This window comes from Macrobrachium rosenbergii, chromosome 4 (genome assembly GCF_040412425.1).
Source record: "Macrobrachium rosenbergii isolate ZJJX-2024 chromosome 4, ASM4041242v1, whole genome shotgun sequence".
Taxonomy (NCBI): domain Eukaryota; kingdom Metazoa; phylum Arthropoda; class Malacostraca; order Decapoda; family Palaemonidae; genus Macrobrachium; species Macrobrachium rosenbergii.
In genome coordinates this window covers 41,339,099-41,352,790 of record NC_089744.1, presented here as the reverse complement: position 1 = coordinate 41,352,790, position 13,692 = coordinate 41,339,099, and the positions used below count along the sequence as shown (strand labels likewise).

At 38.3% G+C, this 13,692-nt stretch overlaps 1 protein-coding gene across 9 annotated transcripts in view; it reads right to left on the bottom strand.

Moving 5' to 3' along the window:
* The window catches only part of Balat (Beta-alanine transporter), a 299,782-nt gene that overhangs the window by 161,854 nt on the left and 124,236 nt on the right, over nt 1–13,692 (bottom strand). The window lies entirely within an intron of this gene.

Genomic DNA, 13,692 nt, shown 5'->3' with positions numbered 1-13,692 from the left:
GACAATTACAAAGCCAGTACCCAGAAACTCGTAGAATTTTATTTGGTCTTGAATTTAAGTTATTGGCTAAAGGTCTTTCTAAGGTTATTCCCGCTTTTTAGTACTGTTTCGACTACTGCCTTTTTTTACCTGCATCTGTCCATTTCTCCCACTTCTGCCAAATTCCATAGCATCTCTAAGCAGCCCACCCAAGCCGAGATCAAGAACGTAAGATTTAACATAATTTACATAGGAGGCTTTATATCAGGGGTCTTAACAACCAGATAAAAATAAAATAAAAGATAAATAATGCCGAATTAAAAACGGGAATAAACTATAATAATCAACATATATAATAAGCAAGTAAACAAGGAGCAAATAAGATCTCAATGAAATCACTGTCTGCGGCATTTTTTAAGCCATATGAGATTTCGAAATACCGTACGACTGTGAATATGACGACCCTCCGGAAAATGGGATATCCGCCGCTGTCTCATACTAACGAGATAAACCATGCTTACTGCCCTTCCTGTTTTTTCTAGCAGTATTAACAGATTTTATATCCAAAAAACGAGGGAGTGCAACAGGGTCAGAGAGATGATGTACGACAGTACGCTGTACGTCCAGTTCAGATTAAATTGAATGGAAAACAGGTTGTTTTTATGTATGCAACCGGCCATAGGAATTCCCGTCGAGATTACGTCACCAGGGTAGTCATTTAACCTTTTGAATCAGACAAGAGTGGTTCTCGTATTCAACAGAATAGCACAACTCATTCTTCCACTTACAAGTACACGTGACTCGAAGCGTGATTTAACTGTCTTGCTTTTTCCTGTCTCAGTCAACGAACTTTTTGTTTGTTCATTACTTTCCCCAAATATTCGTGCATCTGCATTCAGTAGTTCTCTATTAAGGATGAAATTTCATATCTTCATCTGCAACATTTACCTGAAGAGAAGGTTCATCATCCTTACACACACACACACACACACACACACACACACACACACACACACCTCCGTTTTGCCGGTGTTTCATTCTAATACCTCTCCAACACCATCTAGCAGGCATTTTCACGGTATCTTTCTACCGTCTGTGACGTCCCTGCCTATACGAGTCAAGGTACAAGAGACTCTTTAGCCTTGGCAGGCAACTCTTTTAGGAGGAGGACACTCCAAAATCGAACCAGCCTGGTAGGCAACCTTTTAAGTCCAACCTTGGACTGTGCCATAGCCATGGTACCGTGGCCTTCCATGGTCTTGCGTTTGAGTTCCCTTGCTTGAGGTTACAATCAAGCATTTTCCTCTTTATTATTCACTTTCCTGTTTTTTCGATGTGTACAGGACAGGCTGATAAGAAAGCAAAACTTACTAGATGGATTATTAGGAAAGTCTTCGTTTTTACCTAATCTTTGCCTTCTGAGCTTTTTATAATTTCTAAATCCATCCTGACCATCCTCCCCAAGTTGTTGTGGTAATGCTGGCGGGTTTCTTATTTGCTTACAAGGTGTGCTGACCCCATTGTCAACCAGTAGCTTCCAACACTTTTCAATGACATATGGTCAGGCTTATTTATACTTTCAACAGAATTTTTGTAAATAATGTAAATACTACTGTTGTTGATAGTATTATCACTGTTTACTGTTCTATTGATTTTTACTATGTTACTGTTGTTACGAGTCTAGTTATTAGTTTTTCTACTGATTTTATGTTTTACCTTACTCAAATATTCGGGGCTTAAGGCCAAATTTTCTTGATCCCCAGACTTGTGCTCATCACTACAATTTGATGTTTTAATCTAAGACACTTGTAAGTTGTAACAAGTCAAAGATTGAGTTTTTAATCCCAGGCTTTGATGGCCCTGATTCTATTTATCGTCGTAACATCCCACATGCGCAAAGTATGGCTGAATGTACTAAGCCTGGACGACCTATTTATCGTCCGAAAAATCTGTAGTATAGTTGCCATAAAGTTCTTTGTTTTAAAATTTTCAGTAAGTTCTACACTGTTTACATATTTGCTATTTACTGCAATTTAAATATCGACAATTCTATATATGACCGTCTCTTGGAAAGAATTAGTATGGCTCAGTCACAGGATTCAGAAGCTTCATTCGTTATTTGTGGAGACTGTAATGCACAGCAAAGCGAGTGGCTAAATTCAAAATTCCAAAGATCAACATGGCCGGTCTGTTCTCGAGTTCTATGTATCTTCCGATTTTGTCCAACTAACTGAGGAACCAGCACATATTTCTGGTAAAACATTAGACCTCATATTCACAGATGTTCTAGTTATTGCTAAGTCCAAGGTCTGCGAATATATAGGAACTTCTGATCATTGCACCACTGAGATGGACATACAGTATCTGTCAATCACTATATTAATGCTACCACCGGGAAAATGGTCTGGCTAAAATCTAGAGCCAATTGAGATGCCAGTGTTGAAGCTTGTCAGGCACTTAATATTTCTGATTCCATGTCAGATCCTGATCCGAAGGAGTTAAACCAAATGCTGATGGCTATTTTAATATGGTATGTCCCTAGAAAGGTCATAAAATTTAGGACAAATGACCAGCCATGGTTTGATGATACATGTAGATGAGCTTACCATGACAGATAGACGAAATTCAGCATATGGAGACAAAATCATTCAAATGAAAGTTGCACCATTTTTTTTTAGTCTCGCAGTGTTGTGAACAGAACTTGCTATACAGCCGAGAGAAATTACAATAATTCCTTGAAGAGGAAACTTGAAGGAATTACTCAGCCTCATCTGTGGTGGACTAAATTGGCATCATCTATCTTTGGGTCAGGCTTGTCATCTATTCCACCACTACAAACAGATGATGGTAGACTGGTTACTGGCCCTAGGGAAAAGGTTGGACATCTTCTCCCAGCTTTTGAAGCTAAACAATCAGCTGAGGATGTCCCACTCCCTGATACTTGTCATCCTGAACCTATTCTTACAAAATTTGCATTTTGTTCTAATGATATTAAGAAAATTCTGGATAATCTTGATAGCTGGGGTGGAGAAGACCCTGATGGTTTTTTCATTTTGTTTTAAAAAAATGTTTCTAGTGTGTTGTCTCCAAAGACTGGTATATTCTATCAATTTTTTTCAACATAGTATCTTTGAGGATGAGCGCAAACTTAGTAATACAGTGCCTGTTCCACAGAATGATATATCTGCAGACTGCAGTAGCTACACACCAATTTCCATTCTCCTGTGCTCTCCAAAGCTGCATAAAAACTTATTTAAAAGCCACTATATAAGTATATAAAATCTAAAGGATTGTTAGCTGATAGTCAATATGCACACAGGAAGCAGTTACTATAGGTACCTGCAATCCTCATTTAGACTTGACATGCTGTTGGCAAGAGAACTTTGATAAGGGTTTTGAGTGCAGATTAATTCAAATAGATTTTAGTGCTGCTTTCGATTTAGTAAATCACAAGGCACTTATTTACACACTTCAGAATCTTGGAGTGGGTGGATATGTTTTAAGATTACTTCAAGATTTCATTACAGGTAAACAGCAGCAAGTTGCTGTTGATGGGATCTTTAGTGAACCAAGGCCTATTGTGTCTGGCGTTCCACAGAGAAGTGTTCTTGGTCCACTGTTATTTTTAGTGTATACAAAAGACTTGGTTATTGGCCTGGAAAAGAAGATTATTCAATACCAGAGGTCCTTTATTCTTCACCGCCAGACTGTGGAACAGCCTCCCTGAGGATGTCGTGCAATTGGAACTTCAAAGTTCAAGTGAAAAGTTAAAAGAATATCTTAGTTTAACCAGACCACTGAGCTGATTAACAGCTCTCCTAGGGCTGGCCCAAAGGATTAGGCTTATTTTATATGGCTAAGAACCTATTGGTTACCTAGCAACGGGACCTACAGCTTATTGTGGAATCCGAACCATATTATAGTGAGAAATGAATTTCTATCACCAGAAATAAATTCCTCTAATTCTTCATTGGCCGGCCGGAGACTCGAACTCGGGCCTAGCGAGTGCTAGGTGACAACTCTACCGACTGGCCCAACGAGGAACTAGTTCACGTGAAGATGCAATGCATTACTAATACATTTCTCGTTGTATTTAAATAATTTATTTTTTTATTTATTCATTTACTTATCTACATATTTGTTAATTTATCTGTTTTTCTAATAACTGACCTCATTCTGTATTTCCCATTACCCTCTGTTACTTCTTTCAAATGGACACCATATTCTTTGGAAGCTTGAATTTCAAGTCAATGGCCCCTCTGAGCTTGTTCCACAAGAATAGGGTTCATCTCCTGAATAATAATAATAATAATAATAATAATAATAATAATAATAATAATAATAATAATAATAACAATACTCTATCCTACCCCTAGGTCGGTAGAGCAGCAGCCTCGAACTTCATAGAGGTCTGTGGTGCAGGTTCAAATCTGCAGCCGACCGGTCAGAGAAGTGGACACTTTGCTATCCGTGTAGACACCCCTGGATTATGTAAGTAATCAACGGATAGGTTTGCTGAAAGCAAATGGGTGTTACAGACTAATACACACACAAACAAAGCCACTCCAACATCTTCTAAAAACATAACAGACACCTCACACGTCTCGAACTGTCGACCTAAACGCTCAACTCTCCTCGCTGCTGTGAGAAAGGGAGCTGGGGATTTGGTGCGATACTTGTACACATGCGCTACCGGGGTCTAAGCGATGTCAGGCAGGGCAGCTGATCGAGGCTACAGTCTACCCCAGTGCCAAATCAAAATCCTTCAAAAGAAGGCATCGTGCTTACCCCATATAAAAAATGGGAAAAAGCACATTAAACGAAGAAGAAGAATTCTACCCCAGTCACTCGACGAGAGAAAACCACACGCAAACATACTAATTCTTCATTCAATTTATTCTGATATTTTTACCACATCTTTGCTACATCTGGTTTTTACCCTTTTTTTTTCCTCATGGGACTAGTTTGTTATCGTTTTCTCATAAGCCATCCACTATCAGGAAAAATGGTTTATATATATATATATATATATATATATATATATATATATATATATATATATATATATATATATATATATATAATATATATATATATATAATCACTCTTCTTTTCTCATGAGCCATCCCATGTAGCAGGAAAAATGCCTTATATGTGTGTGTGTATCTATGTATGTATGTATGTATGTATGTATGTATATATATATACATATATATATATATATATATATATATATATATATATATATATATATATATATATATATATATATATATATATATATATATAAACTATTTCCTCCTTACAGGAGGTAAAACCAAAGGTGAAGGTGTTATCCTTGTCCTCAGCTGGTCTTTTTGGAATAAAGTAGTTAGTGCCATTCCTTCCTTGGATTTCCAGCTGGTGCTGATTATCATTCACATCTAATCGAGTCAAGGTAAAGGATATATATGTGTGTGCCTTTGTAAGCAGAATTTGTGTACACACTGTGACACATGGTCTCTTGCAATGTTTAACAACTCTTGCAAGTGGGGTATGTGTCTGTTAACCCAGCGCTCAGCGTGCAGTCTCACCTGTGGGAGTCAGCAATTGATCACTGGTGACTTGAATATTGTTCAGAAAGCATCCAGAGACAGTGACACGTGTCCAAAGATGGAAGTTTCTATGGAACTTTTTGGTCCAGTTCTAATCGGGTTTTTGGTTGTGTTTCGGAAACATAAGTCAGTTTGTGCGTTACAAAATGCTCGGTGCAAATAGGCTTGTGATGGATTGTTCACTCTGTCATGGCAAGTCAATCAAAAAGGACATGTTGGACACACTGAAGATTGGAGTTCCCATTCGCTGGAGAGTGAGTAGAAGACTTAGGAAAATTACTAACCTTTAAGAGGGCTAGGTGGTTTTTGACAATTAGCGATTTTGATGCTAAGTTTAGGTGCATTGAAGGTAAACATAACGTGGTGGTGGATGCTCTTCGTATGCATTTTGTGGACACAGAGGGTGACCATATGTGTACTGTAACTGGTGAGTGTGTAGAATGGGATATTAATTTAGTGGAGAAGAGGCAATACGAGGATGAGGTTTTAGCAGACACAAAGGCATTTCTAAGAGGTGAATTAGTGAGAAAGTGTTATAAGTTCCCTTATGCAGGTCTGGAGTTAGAGTGTAATTAGTTCGTGTGGAGAATTAAATATAAGTTGAGGTGTAGTGAGGATAAGGGTGATAAAAAACAGATCATGGTGCCAAAAGAATTCATTCCAGTAGTTTTGGAGATTGTACATTTTAAATTTGGCAGTTGACATTTGGGGATTGAGAAGACGTGTCAGAGAGTACATGATAAATTTTTCTGGAGAAATATGTTTTCTTCAGTGGAGAATTTTGTGAAGGGGTGTTCTCTGTGTGTAATTCGTGTAAACCGGCGAGGGTTACATCAAGTAAATTGGGGTCTTTTCCTATCCCTAGTGGGCCATTTCAGAGGGTGCATATGGATCTTTTGATGAACTTCGGCGACTATAGATGAGTTAACGAGATTTGTGGAGATTTTTCCATTAAAGAATAAGACGGCAGATGAGGTGGCAGTGTCATTTTTCCATGGGTTTATTTATAAATATGTAGTTCAGGAGATACTCATCACTGATAATGGGAGAGAATTTGTGAACAGAAACTAGAGTGTCTTGCAGAAGTTATGGGGACACAGAACGTAAATATTCTTCCATATAGGCCAGAAGCTAGTATGCTGTGTGAGTGAGCCAATAGTAAGGCGCTCGAGGCTCTTAGAGTTACAGTGGGTGGTAATGATAAGAACTGGGGTAAATATATAGATGTGGTGAAACATAGCATAAATAAATAGTTAGTGATACCACTGGTATGTCACCTGTTGAGGCATTATTTGGTAATCCAGTTGACGGTGCATTTGATGTCTATACCTTCTTGTTGTGACGATACAGTTAAATCATTAATAGCTACAACTAAAGAGAAACATGCACATCTTAGTAGTAAGTTGTAGTCAAAGATTCGAGAAATGGTTGTGTGAAGCAATGCGAAATCGGATGGCATAAGAATTGCAGTTGGGGATAAGCTATTTTTGAAGATTAATGTCAGAAATTATTTGAACTATAGGCTAGGCCCAAAATTTGACGGGCTGTTTCGGGTTATAGAAGAGAAAAGGGAAATAGGTTCGTGGGTTTGAATGAAGACACGGGGGTGACGAGGTTAATGCATATTTCGACGATTAAAAGAACATTTTAATGTTTAACTGGGTGTTTAATTGGGTTTTCTGGGATAATGAGTTTTGAAATGTGGGGTGTGTTTTCTGTGGAGTTTTTCAATCTTTCTCTGCTTTCTCTTGGTGGAATTAGGCATTTGTCTATGGGTTTTTTTTATTGTCATTTGTATCATTTATATCTTTTGTGTGGTAGAACCAGGAGACGAATAAGGGGGCCAGTTCCTTTAGCCATGGGGTGACCTAGACTTGACAATAGCTCCAATTTCAGTTCATACAATGGTTTTAATAATATTGAGAGAGACCGAATCGTTGTTAACAGAGATTATATCTCAAGTAAAAGTGGTAAAAGTGGCGTCAGAAGGGAGTATTTTTGAGGATATTTTACCTTTAGAGGTGTTAGAATCAGTCTTGTTGAATGGGGCTCATTAATAGGGGTATAATATAGTTTTCCCTGGTAGTGATTTATACAGGTATTGTGGGATAATGAAAGTATATCTAGCAGACAAGGGGTTTAATTTTGGAGATACCTACGGGTACTGAGGAACCTTTTTGTAGTTATATATTATGAACTTTTTGTAGCACATATATTAATAGGACAGTGATGTTAGAGGAGGGTTAGCTACAGCTGACAAGTGTCCTGACTGCAACAGAATGTATGCTCCTCACAGTTCCAAAAGACCATGGTGATGCAGCTGGAATCGTCTTCAGCGATTTGGTTTTGACAATGGAGGTTGACAGAGATGGTACCACAACACATCGATATCGTTTCTTCCAGAGGGTTCACAGCTTTGATGGAATGTACAAGATGGTGTCTACGCAACTTGTCGTCGTTGGCAAGCGGATCTATAATTCATCGGCAAGGATTTCTATGTCACACATGTGTACTTTCCCTAGGACTGCGGAATTACCAGTCTTACCGGAGGTTACAACATTGCCGCCGTTGAGCCAGATGGAGGGCATAGTCTATATTGAGTGGATTAGTACCAATAAGTTCATCTTACTAGGCGTCCTTTGTGCGCTATTGATAATTATTGCGATCATGGTGGTGGCTATTATTTTTAAAAATGCAGGTGGTGCTGCTGCAAGAAGAAGCAGCTGCCACAAGTGCAAATGACAGTGAATCATAAAACTGCACCATAGTGACTGAATAAATGTACTTCAGGTCCAGGACGATCTGGGAGGATAAGTGGTCCGAGCTCTGTGCACCTGTGTAAGTAGAATTTGTGTACAAGCTTGTGACACATGGTCTCTTGCAATGTTTAACAAATTTCACAAGTGGGAATATGTGTTTGTTAATTCAGCACTCAGTGTGCAGGCACCTGTGGAAGTCAACAATTGATCACCGGTGACTTGAATATTGTTCAGAAAGCACCCAGAGACAGTGACACGTGTCCAAAGATGGAAGTCTCCATGGAATGTTTTGGTCCAGTTCTAATCAGATTTTTGGTTGTGTCATGGAAACATAAGTCAGTTCGTGCTTTACTAAAACGCTCGGTGCAAATAGGCTTGTGATGGATTACTCACTTTGTTGTGACAAGTCAGTTAAAAAGGACATGTTGGACTTGCTGGGGATTGGAATTCTCATTTGCTGGAGAGTGAGTAGAAGACTTAGAAAAATTACTAACCTTTACAGACCTGCTTTATTCTTATACCATTGTCTAACATTTGTATGATGTGTTGCTGTGTGTTGATGATCTGAGTGATATTTGATTTTTTTTAACGAAGATGGTGCTTTCTTTTTTTGACAGAAATGTTTCAACGGAACCATGGTTAATTGGGGAGGACATGCATCTGCACAGATATGAGTGTAATATAGCCATAGTAGAAAATGATGATGAAATGGATGGCTAAACATAAGTCAATCTTGGCATATAAGAGGAACTAAAGACAATGACTTTTTAAAGTTGCTTGGAAAGAGACCTGATGTTATTATGGAACTTTTACAAGACATTGACTGGGGAATGGGAATTAGTTCCCACTTATTATGTTCTTTTGGTGACTGGGAGCTTTTTGCTTTTTGGGGGTTACATTTTGATGGAGTTTCCATAATTAATGTGCTTATTTTCATTTTACATTGATGAGTTGTTGGGCTTACTTAATAAACGTCTATTTTCATACCTGAGGTTTGATTACATGCATTTTAGAATTAGGAACTGAGTCCGTGAGAGAGGGAGAGAGAGAGAGCGCTTCTCGGGACAGCTACCAGGTGCCAGCGGATCTCAGGTAAGTGCCATTTGTCAGAGTTGACAGGGGCATAACACACACACACACACATGTATCTATTTATGTATACTGTATATATATATATTTTTTTTTTTTTCTAATGATATGTCTTATGATATGTGAAAGTAATGTTTTCTGTAAATTTTATGATGTGTTTCTTTTAGATTTCTCATGTGTTGTGAAATATAACAAGGTGATTTTGTAATATGTATGCTTTTGTACAATGTTTGTATATGTTTTCTTTTGTGATCATCATATATAGACTGAAACAACATTAATATTGTTTATGGGAGATGCTATTATTCCTATGGGCTTTTTGTGTACTCAGGTGCATGACCACAAGGAAATGGGTATGCAAGAGAGATTTTTAGAAACTACTTATGTTATCAGTGAAAAGGGTTGACAGGCAGAGGCCTGTGTCTGTGTACACAAGTGTTAAGGCAGGAAGTTGTTGTCAGTCATTCTGATAAGAGGCAAACCTATGTCGCTTTCTGAGTCAAAGAATAAACTGTTTATTCTATAGAGAAAGAAATTCTGTATTGTGTTTATTCTATTGAGAGGGAAACTCAGTTTATTCTTGTTTCTTCCAGGATGACCACTTCCTTCAAAAGACTAACTAGCAACTCAGGTTTTAAGTCATGGCACATACTGGTAAAGTACAGTAGTTCAGTTCAGATAGGGAATTGGCAGAAACAAGGTCTCTCTCTCTCTCTCTCTCTCTCTCTCTCTCTCTCTCTCTCTCTCTCTCTCTAAACCCATCTTTATTAGAAGGGTGTAAAATTGTGGTCATTCTCCCAACCATATAAGTTCTGTGAATTGTTAAAAATATTTAGTGCTCCCTTGGTAGAATCTGACATAAGAGAGAGAATAATATTGTAACAGGCCTAAAACTAAAGTGCTTTTATGCAGAAAGAGGTAAATTTTTGGATTTAACAGTTGTGTGATAACCAGGTACCTGATCACTTCGTGACAATATATTTGGTGTCCATCGCCAGGAAAACAAAACAGAATATCACTCTGATTTATGGTTTGTACTGGTGGTGTTAGGGGTATATTTTGATAGGAGAGTGACCACATATTGTTCTGAATTGTACTGTACAATGTTTAGTTGAGCAAATTAGAGAAAATGGTTCTGTTTGAAGTTCAGAAATTTTTAAGCGCTCCATCCATCAGAAAGTTATCTGAATCTCACCTGACTAAGGCACAGTGGACTGCCTTAGCAGTGACATGTGGGGTTAATGTAAACAGTGGTATGATTGAGGAACAAATCAAATGTATTGCAATTCAAGCATTGATAAACTCTGGTAAAGTAGATAGAGAGTTAAATGAGGCAAATGAATTGTTGAATGCAGCTGAGGTAGAATTTACATATAAGCAAGGGCAAGAGAATGAGAACGGCGATGCAGAGGCAGAGCTTAGACATTTAGAAACAGAAGAAAACTTGTGTAGACTGAAGATGCTAGAATCAGAAGAAAAGTTACTTAGGCTGCAGATGCAGGCTGACAGAGAAAAACATGAAAGGGAGTTGGAGTTAATCAGAGCTCGATCCATATTACCTATAAACCCATATAACTGTACCCAAGGTAACGCTGACCCTGTGTTTGATGTAGTAAGAGTGCAGAAGTTATTCCAAAGTTTACAGAAGAAGCTCCAGATAAGTTTCTTGAGCACTTTGAAAAAGTGGCTACAGGTATGGGATGGCCAGAGGATAATTGGTCAGTCTTGTTACAGAGTGCTCTCACTGGTAAAAGAAGAAGTGCCTATTTAGCCTTGTCAGCTGATCAGCGTAAAGAGTACAGTGTACTGAAACACAACGTGTTACAAGTTTACCAGATGACCCCTGAATATTACAATGAAAGATTCAGATCTTTGAAGAAGGATGACAAGATGACTTTCTTGGATTATGCCAATAAAATAAGATGTTTCAGATGATGGTTGCAGGCCGCTAAAGTTAAGTCTATGGACAAACTTAAGGAGTTAGAAGTCTTAGAGCAATATCTGAGAGGAATTCCTGAACACATAAGAGCTTATTTGAGAGAGAGAGAGAGAGAGAGAGAGGTGAAGAAACTTGACAAAGCTGCTACCCTAAGTGAAGACTATAATATTATAAGCAGCAGAAAGAATTATAATGTCAAGTGCCAGAACCAACAACTCATAGGTTATAGGTCTCAGTCAAATTTTAAGAACATTGATGTGAGAAACCCTTCTAGTAGTTATGCCAGTACAAAGCCAGGATATACCCCTCAGCAATTGAATGGTAAACCCTCACCTTCCAGTTTCTCAAGACTGATTCAGAAGACTAGTGTTGTTGGCTACAAGTGTGGAAGAGTAGGACACTATAGTCGAGATTGTTATAAGATGCAACAGCAGACCAAGCCAGTTGGACAAGTGGTAAAGGGTAACCAGGTAAAGCCAACTACGAGGAATAGTGTGGGAAACAATGAAACTAGACAAGCAGAATGTTTAGCAACCAGTGGAAATGTAACTTCAAGCACTGAGTGGCTGAACAGTGTGGAGGCTTTCAAGCCATATATTTAAGACGGTATGCTGACAACTCTGTCTTTGAGTGTGCAGGTACCAGTCAAGATATTACAGGATACAGGAAGTAACCATAGTGTGGTAGTTTGTGGCGCTCACCCACAATTGGAGAAGAATCTCACCGGAGATTCAGTTATTTTGAAGGGTATAGAAGGAGAGGAAGTAACTCCTATATGACGCTTGCATTTGTCAGGTGAATTGGTGACAGGAAGTATTGATTTTGCTGTAAAGGACTCGCTAGCTGTTGAAGGTGTGCATGTTTTACTGGGTAATCAAGTTGGTGGTTTACAGTTCATTCCTTGTCCTATAGTGACTGACAAACCGTTGAGGATTAGTACTACGATAGACATAGAAAAGAAAAATCCCCACCTGTTTCAAAATTGTGTAACTACCAGGAGTATGAAGAGAACTATGTATGGAAGTGAAGTAACTGAGGACTTGCTTATACCAGAAGAATCAAGTGAAGGATCTTTGAGCTTAGAAGAGCTGTTGCAGGAAAGTGAAAATTTCCCTAGTGTTAATAATGAAGAAAGTGTCCAAGAAGAAGAGGACCCTGTTGTTATTGAAGAGACTCAGCGTAGTCAAAATGTTCCTGAAGATAGTAGTGAAACTACAGTAGCAGAGTTGGTGGATATTGAAAGTTCAACCATTGAAGTTGGTCAGGTGATTAAACAGAAGCTAACAGAACTGCAGAAGAAGGATACAATGTTGGCATATTTGTTTTTCAGAGTTGTTGATCAAAAAGAGATGTAACAAACTCCTACCTGTTATTATCTAAAGGAAGGATTGCTAATGAGGAAGCATCGACCTACAGATATTCCAGGAAATGCTGAATGGGGGCAATAGCATCAAATTTTGATTCCACATCAGTTGAGAAAACAAGTAGTAGCAGTAGCACACGAGTCTGGACATATGGAAATCAGGAAGACAGTTGAGAAGATTATGAAATATTTTTTCTGGCCTGGACTTCACAAGAATGTTAGCAGATTTTGCAGAGTTTCATACATACCAGATACCTGGAAAAACCGAATGAAACTATTCAAAAAGCCCCCCTACAACCCATAGAAATTAGAGGAGAACCCTTTAGCAAGGTGACAGGAGTGGATGGACCGCTTCTGAAAACAAAGAAAGGACATGAATATCTGCTGACATTGATGTGTCCAGCAACAAGGTATCCTGAGGCAATTCCTGTAAGACGTATAAGTGCAAAGGTAATTGCTGAGAAGTTGGTGGAATTTTTCTCCAAGTTCGGAATACCAGGAATTGTACAGAGTGACAGAGGAACGAACTTTACTTCTAAATTATTCCAAGATGTGATGAACTTGTTAGGAGTGAAACAACAGTTATCAATTGCTTACCATCCAGAGACTCAAGGAGCCTTGGAAAGGTTCCACCAGAAAAGTATTTTAACAAAATACTGTAATGAATCAGGAAGAGAATGGGATGCTGGTTTACCTTTAATGTTATTTGAAGTAAGGAATGTGTACCAAGAAGGTATGGGATGTTCACCAAATGAAATGATTTTTGGTCGAGACGTGAGAGGTCCATTGAAGATTCTTGCAGAGAATTGGGAAGAAAATCAAGAGGAAATCCAAGGAGAATATGTGAAGAATTTGAGGAAAATGTTAAGAGAAATTAGAAAATTCTCTTTAAAAAACTTGAAAATCAGTCAAGAGAAAATGAAAAGGAAGTATGATGCTAAGAATAAGCTAAGAAATTTTAGTGTTGGA